Source organism: Chiloscyllium plagiosum, unplaced genomic scaffold (genome assembly GCF_037043375.1).
Source record: "Chiloscyllium plagiosum isolate Xiang-an unplaced genomic scaffold, Cpla_swu_hap1 HiC_scaffold_27, whole genome shotgun sequence".
Taxonomy (NCBI): Eukaryota; Metazoa; Chordata; class Chondrichthyes; order Orectolobiformes; family Hemiscylliidae; genus Chiloscyllium; species Chiloscyllium plagiosum.
The window spans coordinates 10,298,317-10,324,036 of record NW_028270165.1 but is presented as its reverse complement, the minus strand read 5'-3'; the positions used below and the strand labels follow the sequence as shown (position 1 = coordinate 10,324,036).

At 46.5% G+C, this 25,720-nt stretch overlaps 1 protein-coding gene across 6 annotated transcripts in view; it reads left to right on the top strand.

Annotated features, from left to right (window-relative positions):
• LOC148143074 (uncharacterized) overlaps nucleotides 1–25,720 on the top strand; it is a 312,271-nt gene that overhangs the window by 265,117 nt on the left and 21,434 nt on the right. For 2 of the 6 annotated variants that reach the window (XM_087974001.1, XM_087973997.1), the window contains exon 1: nucleotides 17,281–17,638. The exons of 1 other annotated variant lie outside the window; for it this stretch is intronic. The gene's annotated coding sequence lies outside the window, so the exon portion shown is untranslated. Of the gene's footprint in view, nucleotides 1–17,233; nucleotides 17,639–25,720 lie in introns of those variants that run through there. 3 more of the 6 variants (XR_015751095.1, XM_087973998.1, XM_087974003.1) reach the window with 3 other exon arrangements.

Genomic DNA, 25,720 nt, shown 5'->3' with positions numbered 1-25,720 from the left:
ATCTTCAGAAACATCGTTAAAGTCCGAAAGCACGTTTAAGTTTTTCAAAGAGCTGCTGAAATCTTTCTAAAACTTTCACTGAAATAAGCACAGTCAGGCCACAGCTCAGGAGAGGCTGGGAGGTGTGAATGGGCGAAAGTGAGGACTGCAGGTGCTGGAGATTAGAGTGGTGCTGGAAAAGCACAGCAGGTCAGGCAGCATTCAAGGCTTTTGTCTGAAACGTCGATTTTCCTGCTCCCTTGGATGCTGCCTGACCTGCTGTGCATTTCCAGCACCACTCTGATCTTGACTGTAAAGGGTGAATGGTTAAGTTGTTCCAACTATCTAGAAATAGCGTCACAGAGCACAGAAACATACCCTTTGGTCTATGCCGACCAGATATCCTGAATTAATCTCGTGACCCATTTGCCAGTATTTGCCCCTTATCCCTCTGAATCTGTCCGATTCATATCCCCATCCAGATGCATTTTAAATACTATCATTGTACTAGCCTCCACCGCTTCCTGTGGCTGATACGCACCACCGTCTGTTCAAAAAGGTTACCCCTCAGAAACCTTTCCCCTCTCACCCTAAATCCATGCCCTCCAGTTCTGGACTCACCCCCCAACGTGGTGAAAAGACATACAAAAGTTGAGCATCCAGATAGAATGCAAAAGCAATGAAGTGTCGAACCACAGCGAAAAAACAAATTGTAGCTCGACCCCTTTTTTGTCCTATTGGCATTTGGACTCTTAAAATCTGACAAGAACAGCAGCATCTCCAATGATCATACTGCGCATGTTTTCCAGTGTCAGTAACGCAGTGCACATGCCCACCGGTGTCAGCCAAATTCACGGCATGCTCATCGCTTTCCGCAAAAAAAGGCCCGCGACCTTCCTTTGATGGCCCAACAGGAAACCCTGGAGGACCGGGAGGATACTGGTCCTCCTGCCAATCAGAGTCACTGCATTGTCTGAATGCGAAAGTTGGACCATGAGTTTTTGAAGCTGCTACTCCTGCTCCTCTCTTTCTGAATCAACATTGAGCTTCACCCAGACTGCAAATTCCTTCCTCTGTCTAAGATCTGTGAGTACAGCACTCTCTTTTCTCGCCCCCTTTTCCGTTTCTATTTCTTTCCGGAATTCAATTGTTGGCTTGCAGCAACTGAAAGGAAAGGGGGTAAACCCAGGGAGGGAACAGGCTCTGGAAACGTGGTTCAGGTCTGTGTCTCAATTGGCAAAATAGACAGGCAGGAGGATGGAAGGACACAGCAAACAAGGCAGCATCAGGAAGTGGAGAAGTCGATGTTTCGGGTGTAACCCTTCCTCAGGACTGGGGATGGGTGCTGGGGCCCGGGCCGGGGGCTAAAGTGGGGATAAGTGAAGACAGGGAGAGGGTACGGCCTGATGAGTCAATGGGCGGAAGCAATCGGGTTAGTGAAAGGGAGAAGTGGAAATGAGGGGCACAGGGCTGAGAAGGGAGTCGGGGGATGGAAAGGGAGGTTATTTGAAATTGGAGAACTTGATGTTGAGTCCTACAGGCTGTAGGCTGCCCGGACGGAAGATGGGGTGTTGTTCCCCCAATTTGCAGGTTGGTTCGTTGTGGCAATAGAGGAAGGCTAAGATGTTCTTGTCAGAAAGGGAGTGGCAAGGGGAATTAAAATGAGTGGTGACTGGGAGGTCTGGTCAGCCTCTGCAGACCCAGCTGTGATGCTCGCCAATCTGTTCCCCAAGTTTACGCTCGGTCTTCCCAATGTAGAGAAGACCACAATTTACAAACATGTGGCAAATGCAGTATCTCAATGTGATGTTGTAGCCATTGCTGTGAAAAAAAAGCAGAAAGGAGATGTATTGTTTAAATGGTGATATATTGGGATGTGGAACAAGTGAGAACTGCAGATGCTGGAGATTAGAGTCAAAGTGTGGGGCTGGAAAAAGGCAGTAGGTCAGGCAGCATCCGAGGACCAGGAGAGTCGACATTTCGATCCCGAGTCCTTCATCAGGAATGATGTGTGGATGTGTAAAGGGGCCTCTGCATCCTTCTACACCAGTCACTGCCAGTTGTCAGACAGGTGCAGGTGAAGAGCTTTTGCCTGAAATGTCGATTTTTCCTGTTCCTCAGATGCTGCCTGATCGGCTGTGCTTTTCCAGCATCACTCTAATCTCGACTCTGATTTCCAGCATCTACAGTCCTCACTTTTGCCTGGACAGGTGCAGCAAGCAATCAGCAAGGCAAGGGGTATATTAACAAGAGGAATTGAGTTCAGAAGTGGGGATGTCTTCCTGCGTTAGGGGGTCATTGAACATTATTCAAGGCTGAGTTCATCTGATTTTTGAACATCAAAGAAGGGGATGTTTCTGGGGGAAGGCAAGTAAATGATTTAACACCAGTATAGAACAGTTACAGAGTCAGACACCAACAGAACCAGACCCTTTAGTCAAACTAGTCTAAGGCCGACTATATTCACAAACTAAACTAATTCCACCTACCTGTGATTGGCACATATTCCTCTGAACCTTTCCTATTCATATACTTATCCAAATGTCTTTTCAATGTTGTTACTCAACCTGCATCCACATTCATTCCACGTACAAACCACTCTGTGTAAAAAGAAAAGTGCCCCCCACTGCCTTTTTAAAATCTTTTCTCCACTCACCTTCAAATTTACTGCCTAATCTTGAAACCCCCACCCCCACCTTAGGGAAAGGATACCCAGCGGTCACCTCATCTCTGCCCCACTTGATTTTATAAACCTCTGTCAGGTCACCTCAAGAACGTCTCCATCTCAATCTTAAATATCCTCAGTGACCTGGCCTCCACAGCCTTCTGTGGCAGTGAATTCCATAGATTCACCACTCTCTGGCTGAAGAGGTTTCTCCTTACCTCCATTCTGAAAGGTCTTCCCTTTACTCTAAGGCTGTGCCCACTGGTTCTAATCCCTCCAACCAATGGAAACACCTTTTCCAAATTCCACTCTGTCCAGGCTGTTCAGTATTCCTTGTTTCAATTAGGTTCCTCCCCCCCACACACCAAAGGGCCTGTTTCCGTGCTGTATGACTCTAATCTTCTTCGATGAAAGCAGAAGTGTGATTGTGAAGGCTGGAGTTTCAGAGCAGCTTTCAAAGATGTTTTGCCCTTAATGGGAGCAGAAGTTACAATGAAATCTTGCATTTGTGAGACAGCAACTGAGTGAGTGAGTACATCTGAGGTTTTGGTAGAAAATGGGAATTCATTGCACTGTGGGGATGAAACTTTACCCTATCCAGTCATTTCTGCTGGTGAATGAAACCAGGCTCAAGATTAGGAGGAGTAAATTTAGGACAGAGATGAGGAGGAACTGCTTTTCCTGGAATGTTGTGAATCTATGGAATTCTCTGTCCAAGGAAGCAGTAGAGGCAGCTTCATTAAGTATATTCAAGACACAGTTGGATGGGTTTTTGCATGATAGGGGAATGAAGGGTAGTTGGGACAATGCAGGGAGGAGGAGCTGAGACAATGGATAGATCAGCCATAATCTTAATGCATGGTGGAGCAGGCTGGATGGGCCAAATAGCCTACTCCTGCTTCTATTACTCCGAAACTTTAACCCTGCATTTCCCATGGCTAACCCACTTAACCTGCACATCCCTGGACATTCTGGGCAATTTAGCATGGCCAATCCAAATCAAGGCCAGTGAGTAATGTAGTGATGTGGAAAATGAACATAAGAGAATGATAGAGAGGGACAAGGAGAGTAAATGTACTAGCGATCAAAACTGGATACCAAACGTCACAAAAATTGAAACTAAAAATGGTGTGTCTGTATGTGTGCTGCGTTGTGACAAAAGTGAATGAATTGACTACACATATTGAAGTGAATAATTGCGATCTGACACTCCCTACAGAGACATGGCTTCAGGATGACAAGGATTGGATCCTGAATATTGAGGGTGTCCTCAAATGGGAAGCTAGGTAAAGGTGGAGGGTTGGCACTGCTAATCAAAGCACTGATCACAGGGTAGTCTGGTGTCAGCTCAGATTTCAGGTCCTGATTTCTCTGTCCTCTGTTGATCTCCCTGTTCCCTTCTGCACCTTCTGGAACAATAAAACATTCAGTCAATCAAGTCCCAGCTCACAATCTCCCAGCCTGTCAACCATCCAGGCACAGTGTAGTCACAGCAGGGAATCACACAAGAAAAATGATACCAAATTTGAAATAAATATGTGCTTGTGTTTAATGTTTGTTCATTAGGAAGTAAACCAGAAATAGGGCTCTCCCAGGATTCTTATACTGCCCTATTTGAGGAATTCTCTTCCCCCTTATATCTAACTATTAGTACCCAGCTATGATTTACAACAATACTTACCCCAACAGAAGTAAGGCATCTGTTCTCAAATAGACAGAGACATACAGGATGGATATAGACATTTTCTCTCTCTCATGCGCGCACACACCACACACACACATTCACTCCCGTGGACTTGTTTGTGTATGTTTGCAGAATTATATTTTCAGAGCTGGGCTGAAATGTCACTTTTTGTTATAAAACTTTAAATTCTCTTGAGAAGGTGCCTTACAGGTAGTTCTGGGATTTGCATGTTAATGACCCAATCGAAAAGATGAAAGACTGAACAATCCAGGTTAGTTCAACATGTCATTTCAATGACATGGACACTGTCATTTCAGTGGCAGATCATTGTCATGTTTTTCCATAAATTCTATGTCTTATGACCTTATTCTCCACAACCACCTAATGAAGGAGCAGTGCTCCAAATGCTAGTGTTTTAAAAGAAACCTATTGGTCTCCAACCTGGTGTTGTATGATTTGTAACTTTATCCATTTTAGGGGGGATTTGCTATGCTAAATTATCCATAGTGTATAGGGATGTGCAGGTTAGGGTGGATTGGCGGTTCTAAATTACCCATAGTGCCCGGGGAGGGGGGTGGGCGTGGGGGAGATGTAAAAGAGATCTCAGGGGCAACGTTTTTGATGGAGAGGGTGGTGCAGTTATGGAATGAGCTGCCAGACGAGGTGGTGGGGTCTGGTACAATTCCAACAGTTAAAAGGCATGAAAGCACCATCCCACTCTCCCTTCCCCTCTGTTCACCTATTCATAGGTGTATGAATACGAAGGGTTCAGTGGATCGGGACCAAGTGATGGCAAATGCGACTGGAGTCACAGAGATGTACAGCACGGAAACAGACCCTTTTGTCCAACTCATTCTTGCCGAACAGATAGCCAACCCAATGTAGTCCCAGCTGCCAGCACCCGGCCCATATAGGGGCCAAGTGATGGCAAATGTGACTAGATTAATTTACGATACCTAGTCAGCTCGGACAAGTTGGGCCTAAGGGTCTGTTTCCGTGCTGTATGACTCTAATTATCTTTGGTGAAAGCAGAAGTGTGGTTGTGAAGGCTGGACTTTCAGAGCAGCTTTCAAAGATGTTTTGCCCTGACTGGGAGCAGAAGAGTTTCACTGACGTATGTCGGTGTTAATGCCTTGATGTCTCAATTTGCTCCCACTTTCCTGGGGACGTTAACCGTTTTGTTCCACAAATAGCTGCATTGCAGGTTACCCCATGAATTGACACACTTATGTTTGCTTCCCAGAATCAGACCTGCTCACTGCCAACTGTATCCCAGTGTTGTGGAGTTATCCAAAATGCAGAGAGATGTCAGTCTTTAGGTTTTTGCTTTTCTGCCCCTTTAAGATCCTGAATCAGCACCTTCAGGGAATTAGTTAGAGCAGAGTGAGAACAGAGGGGAAGGGAGAGTGGGATGGTGCTTTCAATTTTGTGGAATAACAAAAGAAAAGAATATTCCACAGAAAGTAGAATTCCTTGTTCAGAATTTCTACCCTGCACTGACAGTGATGGCTTTTGTAATCTCTCTTTACAGAGTATTTGAAGATCTGAAGACGGAAGTTTCAAAACCAACAGATGAAGGCCTTATGCCCAAACTGTTGACTCTCCTGCTCCTCAGATGCTGCCTGACCTGCTGTGCTTTTCCAGCACTGCACTTTTCAAATCTGACTCTCCAGTGTCTGCAGTCCTCACTTTGACAGTCACTCAATCCATCGGGATTGCAACAGTTTTCAACTATGATTCTGTGAGAAGGAGCAAAGCGTTTTGGTTCCTGTTTGGGGACGTTTTCAGCATCAGTGGGACTGGATGAGAGACCCTACCGTTGCAGTGCACTGAGTGTGGAGCCTGAAGCAGTTATATGGCCTGGAAAGAGGAATTCACGGTGGGGATAGGCTCTGCACACGTTTGTGTGTGGCTGACGCTCCGGCCATGGAGAAACCAGAGGAATCCCATCCTGTGGTGAAACCGTGGAAGTGTGGCAACTGCAAAAAAGGCTTCCATTTCCCATCTGCCCTGGAGACTCATCGGCACAGCCACACTTTGGAGAGGCGATTCCCCTGCCCTGTCTGTGGGAAGGGCTTCAGTGATTCCACCAACCTCCACACCCACCAGCGGGTCCACATGGGGGAGAGGCCCTTCAGCTGCCACTAGTGTGGAAAGGCCTTTTCCCAGGCCTCCAACCTCCAGACCCACCGGCGGGTCCACACGGGGGAGAGGCCCTTCAGCTGCCTCGAGTGCGGGAACGCCTTCACCCGCTGCTCCTACCTGGGGAGCCACCAGCGAGTTCGTGTGCCATCGCAGGAGTATTGAAGGAATGATGGCCGAGTGCCATTATCGACTGGACTATCAACTCGGTTCCGGGGACTCCCGGGTTCGATTCCCATCGCGGTAGATGGTGGAATTGGAATTTAGTCAGAAATCTGGAGTTCAGAATCTAACGGTGAAACCATTGTCGGTGAGGTCGGGGTGGAAGAAAACCCCCACCTGATTCACTCAGTTCTTTTTTAGGGAAATAAACTGTCGTTGTGGGAGAGGATTCACTCAGTCGTCCCAGCTGCATCCTTTACCCGGTCTGGCCTACACGTGACTCCAGACCCACAGCAGTATGGTTGACTCTGAACTGCCCATCCAACTTACTTGGATACAGGATAAGGGTTGAAAAAGCTGAGTGAGGCAATACTTTCTCCGGGTTAAGGATGTACCAAGGATCCAATTACAAAGGGCAACTTGGTGGTGACCAATAATGAAGAAAGTGAGGGGTTGGAGGGAGTGTGTGCACTTTGACTGTGGGCTGTTTTTAAAACATTGCTAGTTTTTCTATGCCTTTCTGCTGGGAGATTCTGAAGCTGTAACAAAGTTGGGTTGCAATAAAGATTACCTGAACTTCACGCCGAGCTCAGACTCTCATTGAGAGCTTTGAATTGCAACAGATTTTTGTTTTAAAACTGCACGTTTCGTACAGGTGAAAGTGAGAACTGCTGATGCTGGAGATCAGAGTCAAGATGAGTGGTGCTGGCAAAGCACAGCAGGTCAGGCAGCATCCGAGGAGCAGGAAAATCGACATTTCGGGCAATATTGATTTTCCTGCTCCTCAGATGCTGCCTGACCTGTTGTGCTCATTTCTGACAGCTTCCTGGACGATGTTTCCAATGTTGTGTATCAGTTGCAGCAGTGAATGAGTAGCCAGTATTGTTAGAAATTGTGAATTTTTCAGGAGTGCAGGTACTACATCATCCCATTGTCATTGTACAGTTTCCTGGCAGCACTGGGAGGTGTGGTTGTGTCCACTGGAAACGATGTGGAGGTGCCGGTGTTGGACTGGAGTGGATAAAGTTAAAAATCACACAACACCAGGTTATCTTCCAAATGGTTTATTTGGAAGCACTGGCTTTTGGAGTGCTGCTCCTTCATCAGGTAGCTGTGGAGCAGAATCATAAGACACAGAATTTATAGCAAAAGCTGACGATGTCATGCAACTGATAAGATATTGAATAAATCTAGATTGCGGATTAGTCTTTCATCTTTTACCATTGGTTGCAGGTTTTAGTTCATTAATATGTAAACCCCAGAATTACTTTTAATTCACCTTGTCGAGATGGTTTAAGGTTTTATAAAAATAGGTGACATCTCAGCTCAGATACTGCATAAAAGGTGTGATGTTCGAGTCTGTATCCCAATCTTGAATCCGATTTGTTCTATTAACCAAAGTGGGAATTTATAAAATATTACATGGATTATAAAATATTACATGCAGTGTGTGTGGCTTTTGAGCAAAATTGAATATATCTGCAAATATAATTCTGCAAATGCAAATTCACCCCATAGACTTATGTGAGACTGTGTGCGCACGAGAGTGTGCGTGCATGCGAGTTTGTGCATGCATGCTAATGAAGTGTGTGTTTGATGGAGTATAAGCTTGTGAGACGGTGTGAGTGTTAGGGTGTGTGTGAGAGTGTCCGAGAGAGCGTGACAGATGAAGGGAAGACGTTGCATTTTGCTAAAACAAGGGCAGAACTTGTCCAGTTAATGGTTGGGCCCTGCTTTATGTTGGAGAACAGAGAGACATGGTGGGGGAGGGGTTCAGGTACATAAAGTTAAACATTTCTCAACACCAGGTTATCGTCCAACTGGTTTATTTGGAAGCACAAGCTGCTCCTTCATGGGGTGTTTGTGGAGCAGGAACGTAAGACACAATCACCTGATGAAGGAGCAACGCTCCAAAAGCTGTGCTTACAAATGAGCCTGTTGGAGTATCACCTGGTATGGTGTGAATTTTAACTTCGTACACCCCAGTCCAACATTGGCATCTCCAAATCGGGGACATAGTTCTTTGGAAGTTGCATCATTGGTAGACAGGGTTGTGAAAGAGGCGTTTAGCACACTTTCCTTCATTGTTCACCCCGTTCAGTGCAGGAGTTGGGACATCACGTTGAGGTTGTACAGGATATTGGTGAGACCACGTGGAGAGGACTGAGTACACTTCTGTTCGCCCTATCGACGACCACAAGTTGTCGGGTGACCTTATTTCGATTTATAAAGTCATGGAGCGTGTAGGAAAGGTAGGAATCACAGGGGGAAGAAAGGGTGGATCTCCCTTTTTTAACTTCTCTTGGCATTCAGACACTTCAATTCTGTCAGTAACAGCAGCATCGCCAGAGAGCAGACTGCGCATGCTCGCCAGTGTCTGGATGAAACTGCGCATGCTCCTCACTGCACGCAAAGCCCGCCTCGCGACTTTCTTTTGGTGGGCCAATCGGAAGTCTTGGAGGACCGGAAGGTGACTGGTCCTCCTGCCAATCAGTGCCTTCCTATTGTCTGACTGCAGAAGTTGGAATACGAGCTTCGGAAGCTGCTGCTGCTATGTCTCTGAATGGAGAGTGAGTTTGTTCCAGACTGCAACCTCCTTACTCTGTCAACCATCTGTGAGTACGGCATTCTCTTCTCAACTCCTTTTCCTTTTTTTTCATTCTTGGATTCAATCTTTTTTCTTCCCTTTCCTTTCGGTTGCTGCAAATGAATGCACGGCGTGGACCAATTCGGGAAAAGGTTTTCATAAACAGAGAGTGGTTCATATATGGAATTAATGTCCAATGGTAGTGGTGGATGCACTACTCCAACAAGACCTCACCAACCCTCAGAAGAGCAACCCACCCAGATCCACTCCCCTACACCTGACACTACTAGCATGGCCAATTCACCTAACCCGCACATCTTTGGACTGTGGGAAGAAACCAGAGCACCCGGAGGAAACCCACACAGACAGTTGCCCGAGGCAGGAATTGAACCCGGGTCTCTGGCGCTGTGAGGCAGCAGTGCTACTCATTGTGCCACCGTGCCATTTAGGACAGATGAGGAGGAACTGCTTTTCCTTGAGAGTAGTCAATCTATGGAGTTCTCTGCCAAAGGAATCAGTAGAGGCATCTTCATTAAGTATATTCAAGACACAATTGGATGGGTTTTCATGGTCAGGGAATTAAGGGTAGTTGGGATAATGCAGGGAGGAAGAGCTGAGCCAATGGATATATCAGCCACGATCAGCTCGGATTTCAGTTTCCCACAGAGTAAGATATTGGTCTGTTCTCTGCTCTGCTGGATTTCTGCTGAAGCCTTGATCCCCACCCCCACACCTTCTGGAACAATAAAACATTCAGTTATTCAAGACTCAAGCCACAATCTCTCAGCCTGTCAACCATCCAGACACAGAGTGTAGTCCTAGCTGGGAATCAAACAAGAGAAACAGAACAAAATTAGAAATAAATAAATGCTCATGCTTAATGTTTGTTCATGAGGAAGTAAACCAGAAATAGGGCTCTCCCAGGATTCTTATAGTGCCCCTCTTGAGGCATTCTCTCACCCTAACATCTAACTATTCATACCCCGCTATGATTTACAACAATATTTACACCAACAGAAATAAAGCATCTGTTATCAAGTAGACATAGGGATATACAGCACAAAATAGACTTTTCTCTGTCTCATTCACACACATACATCCATGGGGGTGAATTTGTATTTGCAGAATTATATTTGCAGAGACATTCTATTTTTCTCAAAAATGCACAATCTGCAGGCTGTTCAATCCATGTAATATTTTGTAAGTTCCACTTTGGAAATAGAACCAGTCTGACTCAAGATTGGGATACAGACAGACTCTGAATTCACACCTTTAATGCATTGTCAGATCTGAGATGTCACGTTTTGTTATAAAACCTTGAGTTATCTCAAGAAGATGTCTTTCAGGAAATTCTGGGATTTACAAATGAATGATATGAGCAGCCCATACTAAACGATGAAAGACTTAACAATCCAGTGTTTTTCTACCTATCATTTCTGTGCACTGTAATGTTTTTCCATCCATTCTGTGCCTTATGATTTTATTCTCCACAATTACCTGATGAAGGAGCCATGCTCCGAGTGCTAGTCATAGAGTCATAAAGCTGTACAGCACGGAAACAGACCCTTCGGCCCAACTCATCCATGCTGACCAGATATTCCAACCCAATCTTATCCCCCCTGGCTGCACCCGGCCCATATCCCTCCAAACCCTTCCTATTCATATACCCAACCAAATGCCTCGAAAACATTGCAATTGTACCCACCTCCACCACTTCCTCTGGCAGTTCATTCCATACATACACAACCCTCTGCATGAAAAGTTGTCCCTTAGGCTCCTTTTAAATCTTTCCCTTCTCACCTTAAACCTATGCCTTCTGGTTTTTGACTCCCCCACACTGGCGGGTAAAGACCTAGGCTATTTGCCCTATCTATGCCCCTCACGATTTTATAAACCTCTCTAAGGTCACCCCACAGGCTCTGATGCTCCAGGGTAAAATAAATGCCCCAGCCCCCCTCTCAGTCTGTGTAACTGGTTAAAGCTCTTTTCCAAAGTCAGTTCACTGGGACACATACACTCATTCTGTGTAAACAGTTAAAGCTCAGTTCACTGGTGTGTTCCTCTCTGAATACTCCTCTGCTCACACTGATGTCCAGTACCTTTTGAAGCAGGTCGAATGGATTTCTCTTTCCAGACTCAACCCCCCCCAATGATATTGAGTGACCCTGTCAGATCTTGTTATGGAATTTCTTCCAAGATTTCTGTCTGCAGATCCTCCCCTTCTGATACCCTGTTAGCAAAGTTGAAACAAGTCATCCCTGTCTGTACCGAATAGAAATTCTGATTATATTGTATGTGTCTGTGTTTAAAGTACTAACCCAGTAACGTACAAATGGTACTATTGATTTAAAATACACCGGAGACGTGAGGAAGGAGATGTCAGGACCTGGCACTCTCTGAACCCTAACAGGGTGTTCCAAGTGGTAGTGCAAAAATTTCAAAATGAAGTAGATGGCCATAGAGCTGTACAGTACAGAAACAGTCCATCTCGTCCATGCTGACTAGATATCTGAAATTAATCTATCCTATTTACCAGCACTTGGCCCATATCCCTCTAAACCCTACCCATTCGTGTACCCATCCAGCTGCCTTTTGAATGTTGTATTTGGACCAGCCTCCACCACTTCCTCCTGCAGCTCATTCTATACATTTACTACCCTCTGTGTGAAAAGGTTGCCCCTCAGATCTCTTTTGGGTTTTTTTCCGCCCTCACCTTAAACCTGTGCTCTCTTGTTCTGGACCTCCCCCTCCCCCCACAGCAGGGAAAAGATTTTGCCTATTTATCCTATCCATGCGCTTCATGATTTTATAAACCTCTATAAGGTCACCCCTTAGCCTCCAACGCTCCAGGGAAAACAGCCCTAGCCTCCCTTTAGCTCAAATCCTCCAACCCTGGCAATATCCTTGTAAATGTTTCTGAGCCCTTTCAAGTTTCACAACATCTTACTGATAGGAAGGAAACCAGAATTGTGCGCAATGTTCCAAATGTGGCCTAACCAATGTCCTGTACTGCGACAACACAACTTCCCAAATCCTATACTCAGAGGATTGGGAAAGTTTTCAAAACTTACAAAAGACAACCGGGAAAGAATGGAGGGAAAAACCAAACCTTTGAAGGTCAGCTTGGAGGCATCAAGGTCTCAGGATAGGGGGGTGGGGATGACCCCAGCTATGGGCCACGTATGAGCAAACGGTTCCAGATTGATTTACGATATCTGATCGGTACAGACGAGTTGGACCGAAGGGTCTGTTTCTGTACTGTATACCTCTATGACTCTGGCTTTCCACTAATGTTTGCCATGTCAGTATATTCAATTTCTCTCTGGTGTCATTTTGCTTCCCCTTCCCGGGGATGTTAACCATTTTGTGTCTGGTTGTTCCTAAAGAAGCTGCGTGGCAGGTTCACCCTGAATTGACACACATTGTGTTTGCTTCCCAAAATCAGACCTGCTCACTCTCGGCAGGATCCCAGTGTTGTGAAAGATATTAACTTTCAGGTGGTGGTATCCAAAATTCAGAGAGATGTCAGTCTTGATGTTTTTGCTTTTCTGCCCCTGTAAGATCCTGAATCAGCACCTTCAGGGGAATTGGTTAGAGCGGAGTGAGAACAGAGGGGGAGAGAGAGTGGGATGGTGCTTTCAATTTTGTGGAATAATAAAAGAAAAGAATATTCGGCAGAAAGTAGAATTGCTTGTTCAAAATTTCTACCCTGCACTGGCAGTGATGACTTTTGTAATCTCTTTTTACAGCGTATTTGAAGATCTGATGGCGGAAGTTTCTCAATCAACAGATGAAGGGCTTATGCCCAAAACATTGACCCTCCTGCTCCTCGGATGCTGTCTGACATCCCTGTGCTTTTCCAGTGCCACATTTTTCGACTGACTCTCCAGCATTTGCGATCCTCACTTCGCCGTGAATGTCTGACAGTCTTTCAGTCCACCAGGACCGCAACGATTTTCGACTGATTTCTGTGAGAGGGATCAAAGCTTTTTGGTTCCTGACTGAGTGAGTATGTTTTCAGCATCACTGGGACTGGACGAGAGACCCCACTGTTGCAGCGCACTGTGCGTGGAGTGTGTAGCAGCTATACGACCTGGAAAGAGGAATTCACGACAGGAAGGGGCTGGAAATTTGATTGTGTGCGGCTGAAGCATCATCCATGGAGAAACCTGAGGAATCCCGCCCCGTGGAGAAACCGTGGAAGTGTGGCGACTGTGGGAAAGGCTGCCGTTTCACTTCTGCCCTGGAGACTCATCGGCGCAGTCACACCGGGGAGATGCCATTCCCCTGCCCTGTCTGCGGGAAGGCCTTCAGACATTCCTCCCACCTGCTGGCCCACCAGCAGAACCACACAGGGGAAAGGCCCTTCAGCTGTCCCGATTGTGGGAAGGCCTTCATGTTTTTCTCTGCCCTGTTGGCCCACCAGCGGGTCCACACGGGGAGAGGCCCTTCAGCTGCTCTGAGTGCTGGAAGGCCTTCAGCAATTACTCCAGCCTCCAGACCCACCAGCGGATCCACACGGGGGAGAGGCTCTTCAACTGCCCTGAGTGCGGGAAGGCCTTTACTCGGGTCTCCCCCCTGCTGACCCACCAGTGGGTCCACACGGGGGAGAGGCCCTTCAGCTGCCCCGAGTGCGGGAAGGCCTTTACTCAGGTCTCCACCCTGCTGACCCACCAGTGGGTCCACACGGGGGAAAGGCCCTTCAGCTGCCCCGAGTGTGGGAAGGCCTTCAGCACATCTTCCACCCTGCTGAGGCACCAGCAAGTCCACACCGGGGAGAGCCCGTTCACCTGCTCTCAGTGCGGGAAGGGCTTCACCCGCTCCTCCCACCTGCGGAAGCACCAGCGAGTTCACGTGCCATCACAGGGGGATTGAAGGAGTAACGGTCAAGTGCCATTATCGATTGGACTATCAATCCGGTTCCGGCGACACCCGTGTTTGAATCCCACCACGACAGATGGCAGGGGGAGTGGGTGGTGTGGGGGAGAAAGCCCCCATCTGATTCACTCTCTCCCTTGTTAGGAAAGGGAACCGCCATTGTGGGAGAGTATTCATTCAGTCGTTCCATCTGCATCCTTCACTCGGTCTGGCCTACACATGACTCCAGACCCACCGCAGTTTGGTTGACTCTACACTGCCCTCTCCCCACTGGCAAATGAGCAGGGAGAAACTTACCAGGATACAGGGTATGGGTTGAAATTGCTGAGTGAGGCAATACTTCCTCCGGATTACGGCTGTAACAAGGATCCAATTACAACCTGGTGCTGCCCAATAGTAAAGACAGTGGGGTGTGTGTGGGCTTTGATCTTGAGCTGTTTAAAAAGCAGCTACTTTGTCTATGCCTTTTTGCAGGGGGGAATCTGAAGATGTAACTAAGTTGAGTCACAATAAAGGTTACCTGAACTTACCGCCGGGCTCAGACTCTTATTGAAAGCTTTGAGCTCCAAGAGTTTTTTAGTTTAAAGCTGCTCCTTCGTTTCAGCCTCCTGCATTGAGTTTCCAATGTCATGTATCAGATGGAGCAGTGAATGAGAAGCTAGTATCGTGAGAAATTGTAAATCTTTCAGGTACTGCGTTGTTTCATCAGCATTGTAAAGTTTACTGACAGCACCAGGAGGTGTATGTTGTGTTCACTAGAAATGATGTGGAGGTGTCGGTATTAGTCTGGGTTGATAAAGTTAAAAAGAAATCACCCAATACCAGGTTGTTGTCCAACAGGTTTATTTGGAAGCACTAGCTTTCTGAGTGCTGCTCCTTCATCGGGTAGCTGTGGAGCAGCATTGTAAGACACAGAACGTACATCAAAAGATCAGTATCATGCAACTGATGGAATATATTGAACAAGCCTAGATTGCTGTCAAGTCTTTCATCTCTTAGAATGGGTGTAGGTTTTGGTTCATTAATGTGTAACTGCCAGAACATCTCTTAAGTCACATTCTTGAGATGACTTAAGGTTTTATAAAAAAGATGACATCTCAGTTCAGACAATGCATTTAAAGGTGTGAGAATTGAGTCTGAAAATGTGTTGCTGGAAAAGCACAGCAGGTCAGGCAGCATCCAAGGAGCAGGAGAATCGACGTTTCGGGCATGAGCCCTTCTTCAGGAAAGGTCTGAAGAAGGGCTCATGCCCGAAACGTCGATTCTACTGCTACTTGGATGCTGCCTGACCTGCTGCGCTTTTACAGCAACACCTTTTCAGCTCTGATCTCCAGCATCTGCAGTCCTCACTTTCTTCCTGAGAATTGAGTCTGACAGTATTCTAATCTTGAGTCAGACTGGTTCTATTTCCAAATTCATAAAATATTACATGGATTGACTGTCTGGAAATTGTGTGCTTTTTGAGCAAAATTGAATACATCTGCAAATATAATTCTGCCAATACAAATTCACCCCATAGAATTGTGTGTGGGTGCATGTGAATTTGTGCGTGAGAGTGTGTACATGCTTGGTAAAGTGTGAGTGTGATGGAGTATAAGCCTGAGAGAGTATTGGGGTGTGTGTGTGTGAGGGGGAGCATGTGTGAGAGAGGTATTAATACAAGCAAGGGGTTGCATTTTGCTAAAACAAGAAAGGGCAGGACTTGTACAGATAATGGTAGGGCCCTGGGTCATGGTATAGAACAGACAGACATGGGGGAGTGGTGTTCAGGTACATAGTTCGTTAGAAGTTGCATCACTGATAGACAGGGCAGTTAAGAAGGTATTTAGCAGCAGAGCATTCATTGTTCACACCATTGAGTACAGGGGTTGGGACATCATGTTGAGGTTGTATAGGATGTTGGTGAGGCCACTTTCAGAGTACTGAGTACAGTTCTGATGGCCCTGTAATCTGAAGTATTCTTATCACAGAGGGTTCGGTAAAGATTTACCAGGAAGTTCCAGGACAGGAGGGTTTGAGTTATAGGGAGAGGCTGGGACTTTATTCACTGGAGGAGAGGAGATGAGGGGGTGACATCATTAAGATTGATAAAATAAGGTGTGGAGGTAAGCTGAATAGCAAAGGGTTCTTGCTGAGCATCGGGGAGCTCAAAACTTGGGGGCATATTACTTAAGGTGGGGAGAGAGATTTAAAAGGAACCGGAGGGGCATCATTTTGAAAGAGGGTGGCTTTGTATGTGGAATGAACTTACTGACGATGTGGTAGTTGCCGGCACATTTACAACGTTTAAACAGCATTTGGATAGGTACATAAACAGAAAGGTTTAGAGGGATATGGGCCAAATGCAGGCAAGTGGGACTGGTTTAGTTTGGAATCCTGGTCGGCATGGACGAATTGGACCGAAGGGTCTGTTTCTGTGCTGCATACCTTTATTGAAACCAGTAGAATTCTGAAAGGGGCTTGACAGGATAGATGTAGATAAAATGGATACTATATGAGGAGGGTCATACAATCCCAACAATGTGGATGCAGGCCATTCAGCCCATCTATTCCTCTCTGGCCCTCTGAACAGTATCCCAGCCATATCCAACCCCTTACTCCATATTTCCATGGCCAAGCCACCCTAACCTGTACATCCCTGGTCACTATGGGTAACTTAGCACGGCCAATCCTCCCTAACCTACACCCGAATCTATAAATTACCTTCTCAAGAATGTAATTTAAATGAAGAGCTTTTCTAAGAAAAATGTCAGTCTGACTCAACGTTGCGACACAGACAGAATTCACACCTATTGTCTCGACTTATAAATAGGGCAACGTCTCTTCGAAATGTAGATTCATTTAGATATAACTGCGTGACTTTACATATGAAGATATCCCTTTGAATGTGCCCACATCCCTTTGAAATATAATCTCGTCCATTTACATCTCTTCATTTTAACGGGGTATTTCCGAAAATATTCATGTCCCTTTAAAATGCAGATTGCCCCCTTTAAATATGACGCCGTTCCGTTAGATGTCGGAATATCTGTTTAAATTGAGCCGTGAGCTTTCCCAATGTAGACAGGGCTCCTGGAAACGTGGCAGTGTCCCCCCTGCAGCTGCAGAGCGAGACAGGAGAGTTTGTTTTTGTGAATGAGCAGTTGTAGCGCGAGGTGGCTGTTGCTTGGTGACGGTGAGGCTCCCCCGGCCCCGCCCATCCCCCGTGCAGACGTCACGCGGGGGCGAAGGCGGTTGGGAGGAGAAGTCGCTCGAGCGGGGAAGCGGCGGGAGGGCGGCCGTTAGGAAAATGGCGCCGTGCGGCCCGGGGCAGACACCCGTCACTGGGCACCGCCGCCTTCCTGGCGCAGCTGCTGTGTCACGGCCACACCGGCCGGCTGTACAGCAGGCAGGAGCCGGTGAGCATTCTGGAGGCGGATGGGGTTAAGGGCCTGCTTGGGAACTCGTCGGCCGCCTGGGTGGTGGAGTTCTACTGGTCGTGGGGCGGCCCCTGTGTCAACTATGGGGCCACCTGGAAGGTACTGGGCCCGGGAGGTGAAAGGTGAGGCAGGTTGCGGGGGGACGGACGGAGGGGAAGGAATGTGGGGCCTGGCCTGTCCTGTCCTGTCATAGTGACATTTTACACTCACTTTCCATCTGCTTTTGCTGGCGCTTGTGCTGTTTGCCCCCTCACTGTGTGTTTAATCCTTGTGCTGTTTCCCCCTCACTGTGTGTTTAATCCTTGTGCTGTTTACCCCCTCACTGTGTGTTTAATCCTTGTGCTGTTTACCCTTTGCTGTTACTTGTGCAATTGCTGAGGGTAGTGTGTAAATACTAGTGAAGGAGATTATGCACCAGCATGTATATGTTCCTCAGTCATTGAAGGGGCAGGACCTGTTGAGAATGGTTAGTAAAGCATGTGGTGCACTAAGCCTTGTTAACATGGATATAGTTTGTTATTTGGAGAAGTAGACTTTATTATTTAGAGTCACAGAGATGTACAGCACGGAAACAGACCCATTCGGTCCAACCTGTCCATGCCAACCAGATATCCTAAATTAATCTAGTCCCATTTGCCAGCACTTTGCTCATATCTCTCTAATCCCTTCCTATTCATATACCCATCTAGATGTGTTTTAAATGCTGTAATTATACCGGCTACCACTACTTCCTCCAGCAGTTCATTCCATACATGCACCACCCTCTGCATGGAAAAGTTGCCCCTCAGGTACCTTTAATATCTTTCTGCTCTCACCCTAAACCTAAACCTATGCCCTCTAGTTGTGAACCTCACCCCTACACTGATGAAAAGACATTTAAAAAAAAGTTGAGCAGCCAGAGAAAATGCAATAGCTATAAGAGCCACATGGGGAAAAAGAACTGTGGCTCTACCCTTTAGTTCTCCTCTTGGCATTTGAACACTTAAAATCTGTCAATAACACCAGCATCGCCACAGCGTATTGTGTCTGTTCCGCGCACCTGCTCGCTGGTGTCACCCAACACATTGTCCATGCTCCTCGTTGTCGGCAGAAAAGGTGACATCGCTTGTCTCTGTTCCTAAAGGTCTTCCTTTTATTTTTAAAGCTGTGTCCTCTGGTCCTAGTCTCTCCTACCAATGGAAACATCTTCCAATTTCATTGCATTGTGGGGATGAAGCCCTACCCTGTCCGGTAATTTCTGCTGGTGTGAGAGACTAGGCCTCAAGTTTAGAGGGAGGAGCTTTCAGACAGATGAGGAAGTGCTTTTCCCACAGGGTTGTGAATCTATGGAATAGTCTAGATTAGAGTGGTGCTGGAAAAGCACAGCAAGTCAGGCAGCATCCGAGGAGCAGGAAAATCGATGTTTTGGGCAAAATGCCTTTGTATGTGAGTTTGTGTATAAGACTGTGCATCAGTGAGTGTGTATTTGCATGTGTGCATGCTTGATAAAGTGTGATTGTGATGGAGAATGAGCCTGCGAGAGGGTGTGTGTGTTGAGAGGGTGCTGTATGTGTATGTCTGAGAGAGAGCGTGTGTATGAGAGAGGTATGGATATAAGTGAGGGGTTGCATTTTACTAAAATAAAGGAGGGCAGGACTTGTACAGGTAATGTTAGGGCCTGGGTTGTGTTGTAGAACAGAGACCCGGGGGTGTTCGGGTTCATTGATCTTGAAAGTTCCATCATTGGTAGACGGGGGTGAAGAAGGTGTTCCGCACACTTAGACCATAAGAATAGGAGTGGAAGTAAGGCCATTCGGCCCATCGAGTCCACTCCGCCATTCAATCATGGCTGATGCGTATTTCACCTCCACTTACCAGCGCTTTCCCCGTAGCCCTTAATTCCTCTAGACAACAAGAATCTATCAATCTCGGCCTTGAAGACATTTAGCGTCCCGGCTTCCACTGCACTCCGTGGCAATGAATTCCACAGGCCCACCACTCTCTGGCTGAAGAAATGTCTCCGCATTTCTGTTCTGAAATGACCCCCTCTAATTCTAAGGCTGTGTCCACGGGTTCTAGTCTCCTCGTCTAACTGAAACAATTTCCTAGCATCCACCTTTTCCAAGCCATGTATTATTTTGTACGTCTCTATTAAGTCTCCCCTCAATCTTCTAAACTCCAACGAATACAATCCCAGTATCCTCAGCCGTTCCTCATATGTTAGACCTGTCATTCCAGGGATCATCCGTGTGAATCTCCGCTGGACACATTCCAGTGCCAGTATGTCCTTCCTGGGGTGTGGGGACCAAAACTGGACACAGTACTCCAAATGGGGCCTAACCAGAGCTTTATAAAGTCTTAGTAGTACATCTCTGCTTTTGTATTCCAACCCTCTTGAGATAAGAGACAACATTGCATTCGCTTTCTTAATCACGGACTCAACCTGCATGTTTACCTTTAGAGAATCCTCGACTAGCACTCCCAGATCCCTTTGTGCTTTGGCTTTATTAATTTTCTCACCATTTAGAAAGTAGTCTATGCTTTTATTCTTTTTGCCAAAGTGCAAGACCTCGCACTTGCTCACGTTAAATTCCATCAGCCATTTCCTGGACCACTCTCCCAACCTGTCTAGATCCTTCTGTAGCCTCCCCACTTCCTCAGTACTACCTGCCTGTCCACCTAACTTCGTATCATCGGCAAACTTCGCTAGAATGCCCCCGGTTCCCTCATCCAAATCATTAATATATAATGCGAACAGCTGTGGCCCCAGCACCGAACCCTGCGGGACACCGCTCGTCACCGGTTGCCATTCTTAAAAAGAACCTTTTATCCCAACTCTCTGCCTTCTGTTAGACAGCCAATCCTCAATCCATCCCAGCAGCTCACCTCGAACACCATGGGCCCTCACCTTGCTCAGCAGCCTCCCGTGTGGCACCTTATCAAAGGCCTTTTGAAAGTCTAGATAGACCACATCCACTGGGTTTCCCTGGTCTAACCTACTTGTTACCTCTTCAAAAAATTCCAACAGGTTTGTCAGGCATGACCTCCCTTTACTAAATCTATGTTGACTTGTTCTAATCAGACTCTGCTCTTCCAAGAATTTAGAAACCCCATCCTTAATGATGGATTCTAGAATTTTACCAACAACCAAGGTTAAGCTGATTGGCCTATAATTTTCCATCTTTTGCCTTGATCCTTTCTTGAACAAGGGGATTACAACAGCCATCTTCCAATCATCCGGGACCTTTCCTGACTCCAGTGACTCTTGAAAGATCTCAACCAATGCCTCTGCTATTTCCTCAGCCACCTCTCTCAGAACTCTAGGGGTATCCCATCGGGGCCAGGAGATTTATCAATTTTAAGACTTTTTAACTTTTCTAGCACTATCTCTTTCGTAATGGCAACCATACTCAACTCAGCCCCGTGACACCCTTTAATTTTTGGGATATTACTCATATCTTCCACTGTGAATACTGACGCAAAGTACTTGTTAAGTTCTCCTGCTATTTCCTTATCTCCCATCACTAGGCTTCCTGCATCAGTTTGAAGTGGCCCAATGTCTACTTTTGCCTGTCGTTTGTTTCTTATGTACTGAAAGAAACTTTTACTATTATTTCTAATATTACTGGCTAGCCTACCTTCATATTTGATCCTCTCATTTCTTATTACACTCTTTGTTATCCTCTGTTTGCTTTTGTATCCTTCCCAATCTTCTGATTTCCCACTGTTCTTAGCCACTTTATAGGATCTCTCTTTTTCTTTAATACATTTCCTGACTTCCTTTGTCAGCCAAGGTTGTCTAATCCCTCCCCGGTTAATCTTTCTTTTCTTGGGAATGAACCTCTGTACAGTGTCCTCAATTATACCTACAAACTCTTGCCATTTTTGCTCTACTGAGCCTTCATTGTTCACATAGGTAAAACCTACCTCTTGCAAAAATGCCATCCCTTATTCCCAATTCCTCCGCCTCCGCCGTATCTGCTCCCAGGAGGACCAGTTCCACCACAGAACACACCAGACGGCCTCCTTCTTTAGAAACCGCAATTTCCCTTCCCACATGGTTAAAGATGCCCTCCAACGCATCTCGTCCACATCCCGCACCTCCGCCCCCACCCCTCCAACCGTAACAAGGACAGAACGCCCCTGGTGCTCACCTTCCACCCTACCAACCTTTGCATAAACCAAATCATCCGCCGACATTTCCGCCACCTCCAAAAAGACCCCACCACCAGGGATATATTTCCCTCCCCACCCCTTTCGGCCTTCCGCAAAGTTCGTTCCCTCCGTGACTACCTGGTCAGGTCCACGCGCCCCCTACAACCCACCCTCCCATCCTGGCACCTTCTGCCACCGCAGGAACTGCAAAACCTGTACCCACACCACCTCCCTCACCTCCATTCAAGGCCCTAAAGGAGCCTTCCACATCCATCAAAGTTTTACCTGCACATCCCCTAATATCATTTATTGTATCCGTTGCTCCCGATGCAGTCTCCTCTACATTAGGGAGACTGGACGCCTCCTAGCAGAGTGCTTTAGGGAACATCTCCGGGACACCCGTACCAATTACCCTCACCGCCCAGTGGCCCAACATTTCAACTCCCCCTCCCACTCTGCCGAGGACATGGAGGTCCTGGGCGTCTTTCACCGCCGCTCCCTCACCACCAGATGCCTGGAGGAAGAACGCCTCATCTTCTGCCTTGGAACACTTCCACCCCAGGGCATCAATGTGGACTTCAACAGTTTCCTCATTTCCCCTTCCCCCACCTCACCCGAGTTCCAAACTTCCAGCTCAGCACAGTCTCCATGACTTGTCCTACCTGCCTATCTTCTTTTCCACCTATCCACTCCACCCTCCTCCCCCCCCGCCCCCCGCCCCCGACCTATCGGCTTCATCCCCTCTCCCACTCACCTATTGTACTCTATGCTACTTTCTCCCCACCCCCACCCTCCTCCAGCTTATCTCTCCATGCTTCAGGCTCTCTGCCTTTATTCCTGATGAAGAGCTTTTGCCCGAAACGTCGATTTTACTGCTCCTCGGATGCTGGCTGAACTGCTGTGCTCTTCCAGCACCACTAATCCAGAATTCATTGTTCACATGCTGAGTACAGGAGTTGGGACATTATGTTGGAGATGCACACAGAAAGTACTTTACTCAGAGGGTGATAGATGTCTGGAATGCATTGCCAACAGAAGTAGAGGCAGGGACGGTAGATTCATTTAAGGTGCATCTGGGCAGGGGAGATCCAAGATGGTGGCGACCCAGCAAGTCTGAGTCTGTCGTGCTCTGCCCAAGACTCAGGCAAAGTGGGCTGCCTGCCTCCACCACACCTGCCAAATCATTTAAATAGCTTTTATTTGAATACAGCTAGTTATTTTGCACCAAACTTGAGCAATTTAGTGCCTCATTAAAATGACTAAAGGAAAGAATGCTCGCAGCACATAGGAACCCCACCCCAGCTGCAGCAGAGGCGTCCGCAGCTGCCCCCGGGGACTTAACCATGGTGGTGAGCCTCGTTGCAGTGATTTCTAAGCTTGAAGAGGAGATCGCCATCTTCATAGAGTCCAGGAGCAGGTGGGAGTCGCTCTCGGTCACGCTGCAGAAGCACAAGCGAGATATTGCAAGAATCGAACATCGAGTCGGAGGGTCGGAGCTAAAGGTTGCGACCTCCGAGGCTGCTGCAGAATCAGCCGTGGGTCGGGTCTGGACTCTCGAACAGCGAATCCGGGCCTTAGAAGAACACATCAACAACCTCAAAAATCGAGGTCGTCGAGAAAATATTTGTTTGCTGGGCCTTCCCAAACGGGAAGAGGAAGGCCAGTTTACGACGTTTCTGGAGCAGTGGCTTCCACAGTTATTGAATCTGGAGGCTGGATCAGGCCAGGTCAGGGTAGATTGGGCCCACCGGGTTGCAATACACAGGCCAGGCTTGGACCAGCGCCCCCACCCGGTCCTGTTCTGGCTGCAGTGCTTTTTGGAGAAGCCGATGCTCCTGGAAGCTTCCAGAAATCTTGGGAAAGATCCCCAAGCCATGATTTACAAAGGATCCAAGATTATGCTATTTCAGGACTTTCCCCCAGCTCTGGTCCAAAAGAGGAGGGCGTTTAAGGGATTTAAACATTCAGTGCTACCCAGCAGCGCTATGTTTTAGCCACGAAGGGTCCGTGTATAACTTTGGATCGCCAGAGAAGGCCAAGGAATGTTTGGACTCTCTTAGATAAATTGTAAGAGTTCACTCGTGTGATGAATGATGTTGTTCTGCCCTCCCCCTTCTCTGGTTCACCTTTTTTTTTCTCTTTTATTACTTTATTGCTTAATATTATCTCCAGGGAGTAGGGAGGGGTGGGCTGATCTGTTCTCCACTCTGCGATTTTCTCCTCTCTTTTTTGTAAATATATATAGACTGGGTGGTCTAGTAGATTTAGGTGAGGAGGGGTCTCTGCTTTGTCTTATTTTTTTTCTTTCTTTTAAAGCTGGGTTGTTTTCCCCCTGTTATTTTGTATTACCCTAATTAATTATTATCTGCTGAGACTGTAATTTTATAGTTTTATGTTTATACGTGGTATTAACATCACCAAATATATGTAGGTGTTGATGTGGGTGTGTGGGGAGGGGGAGGAGGGTAGGGTACTCATTGTTAACTTTAGCTTGGTCATACACTTGAATTTTCTTCACTTTATTATGGAGTGCCTGGGTCGAGGGTGGGGCACTGGTCGGGAGAGGATATGATGGGTTTTCGGAAAGGAAGTGATTCCCCCGGAAACGTGGGGAAAAATCTCTGTTTAAACATGTTATTTTTTTTATTTAGAAATCGTTTTTTATTATATTAGTGTGAGTGTTATAAAGAATCTCTCTCTTTGTGAATTTTCTATGGTCCAAGCTCAGGGTGTTTTGGATGGGGTTTCTCCTCCCAGGGGTCTCGGACTTGCCTGGACGATTATGGTGTGTCATTCGCTTAAATGGTGCACCTAGAATGTCAAGGGGAGTAATTCTCCAGTCAAAAGGAAGAAAATATTACCAAACCTCAAAAAAGAAAGGGTTGATATAGCTCTTCTACAGGAGACCCATTTATTGGATAAAGAACACTTGAAATTACAACAGGGTGGATTTGATCAGGCCTTCTTTTCTTCCTTCAGCTCAAAATGTAGGGGAGTAGTCATTCTTATTTGGAAGAATCTCCCTTTTGAAATCCTAAGTCAGATAAAAGATGAATCTGGATATAAATACTAATTAAAGCCCTTATAAATGGAGAGGAATATGGGATTTTAAACCGGCACATCCTTTCAAATTTATAACGGAAGCCTTCTCCAAACTGATGGTTCTTGGTGCTCGTCATACAATTATAGGGGGAGACTTGAATTGCATTATGGAGCTGGAAATAGACAGGATACCCAAGAGTACTGCGGGTGTATCCCCCAGATCTAGACAATTGGCGGATTTGAATCAAGAATTAGGATTAATAGATTTGTGGAGGTGCCTCCACCCGCACGGCAGAGATTTCTCTTTTAACTCTAATCGACATAAATGTCACACTAGAATTGACATGTTTTTTGCCCCCTCGACTTTTTTAAATTCCATATCATCCTGTAAAATAGGTGATATGATAATTTCTGATCACGCTGCTGTGTACATGGAAATCAAGGCTAGGAACAATGAGGCATCCCCCTGACATTGGCGTATGGATTATAGTAAATTTGCAAAATATTTTTCTCAAGAATTTAAAGCTTTCTTGGAAATTAATTCAGGTACGGCTAGTAACCCGTCAATGATGTGGGAGACTATTGAAGCTTATGCGCGAGGTCTGATCATTTCATACTCGGTGACCCAGAAAAAATTAAAGGGAGAACAACAGCATCTACTTGCTGCTCGCTTAAAAGCAGCTGAAACAGCATACGCTGACAGACCTTCTATTGCCAAATTACAAAGGGTTATGACCCTTAGGACAGCTCTGAATACCGACTTCACCCAAATGGCAAAGAGGGAAATATTATTTGCAAAACAAAGATTATATGAATTTAGCGATAAACCTGGTAGATACTTCGCATTTCTTGCAAGGAAAAAAAAGGGCCCCTCAAGCTATCACAGCTATCAGGGAAGTGCTGGTACTCTGACTCACATCATAAAGGGATCAACACAATCTTCAGAAAGCTTTATTCTGATCGCAGGATTGTGAAGATAGAGCCAGGAGGAAGCAGTCCTTTTTTAAAAGCCTGGCCTTTCCGGACTT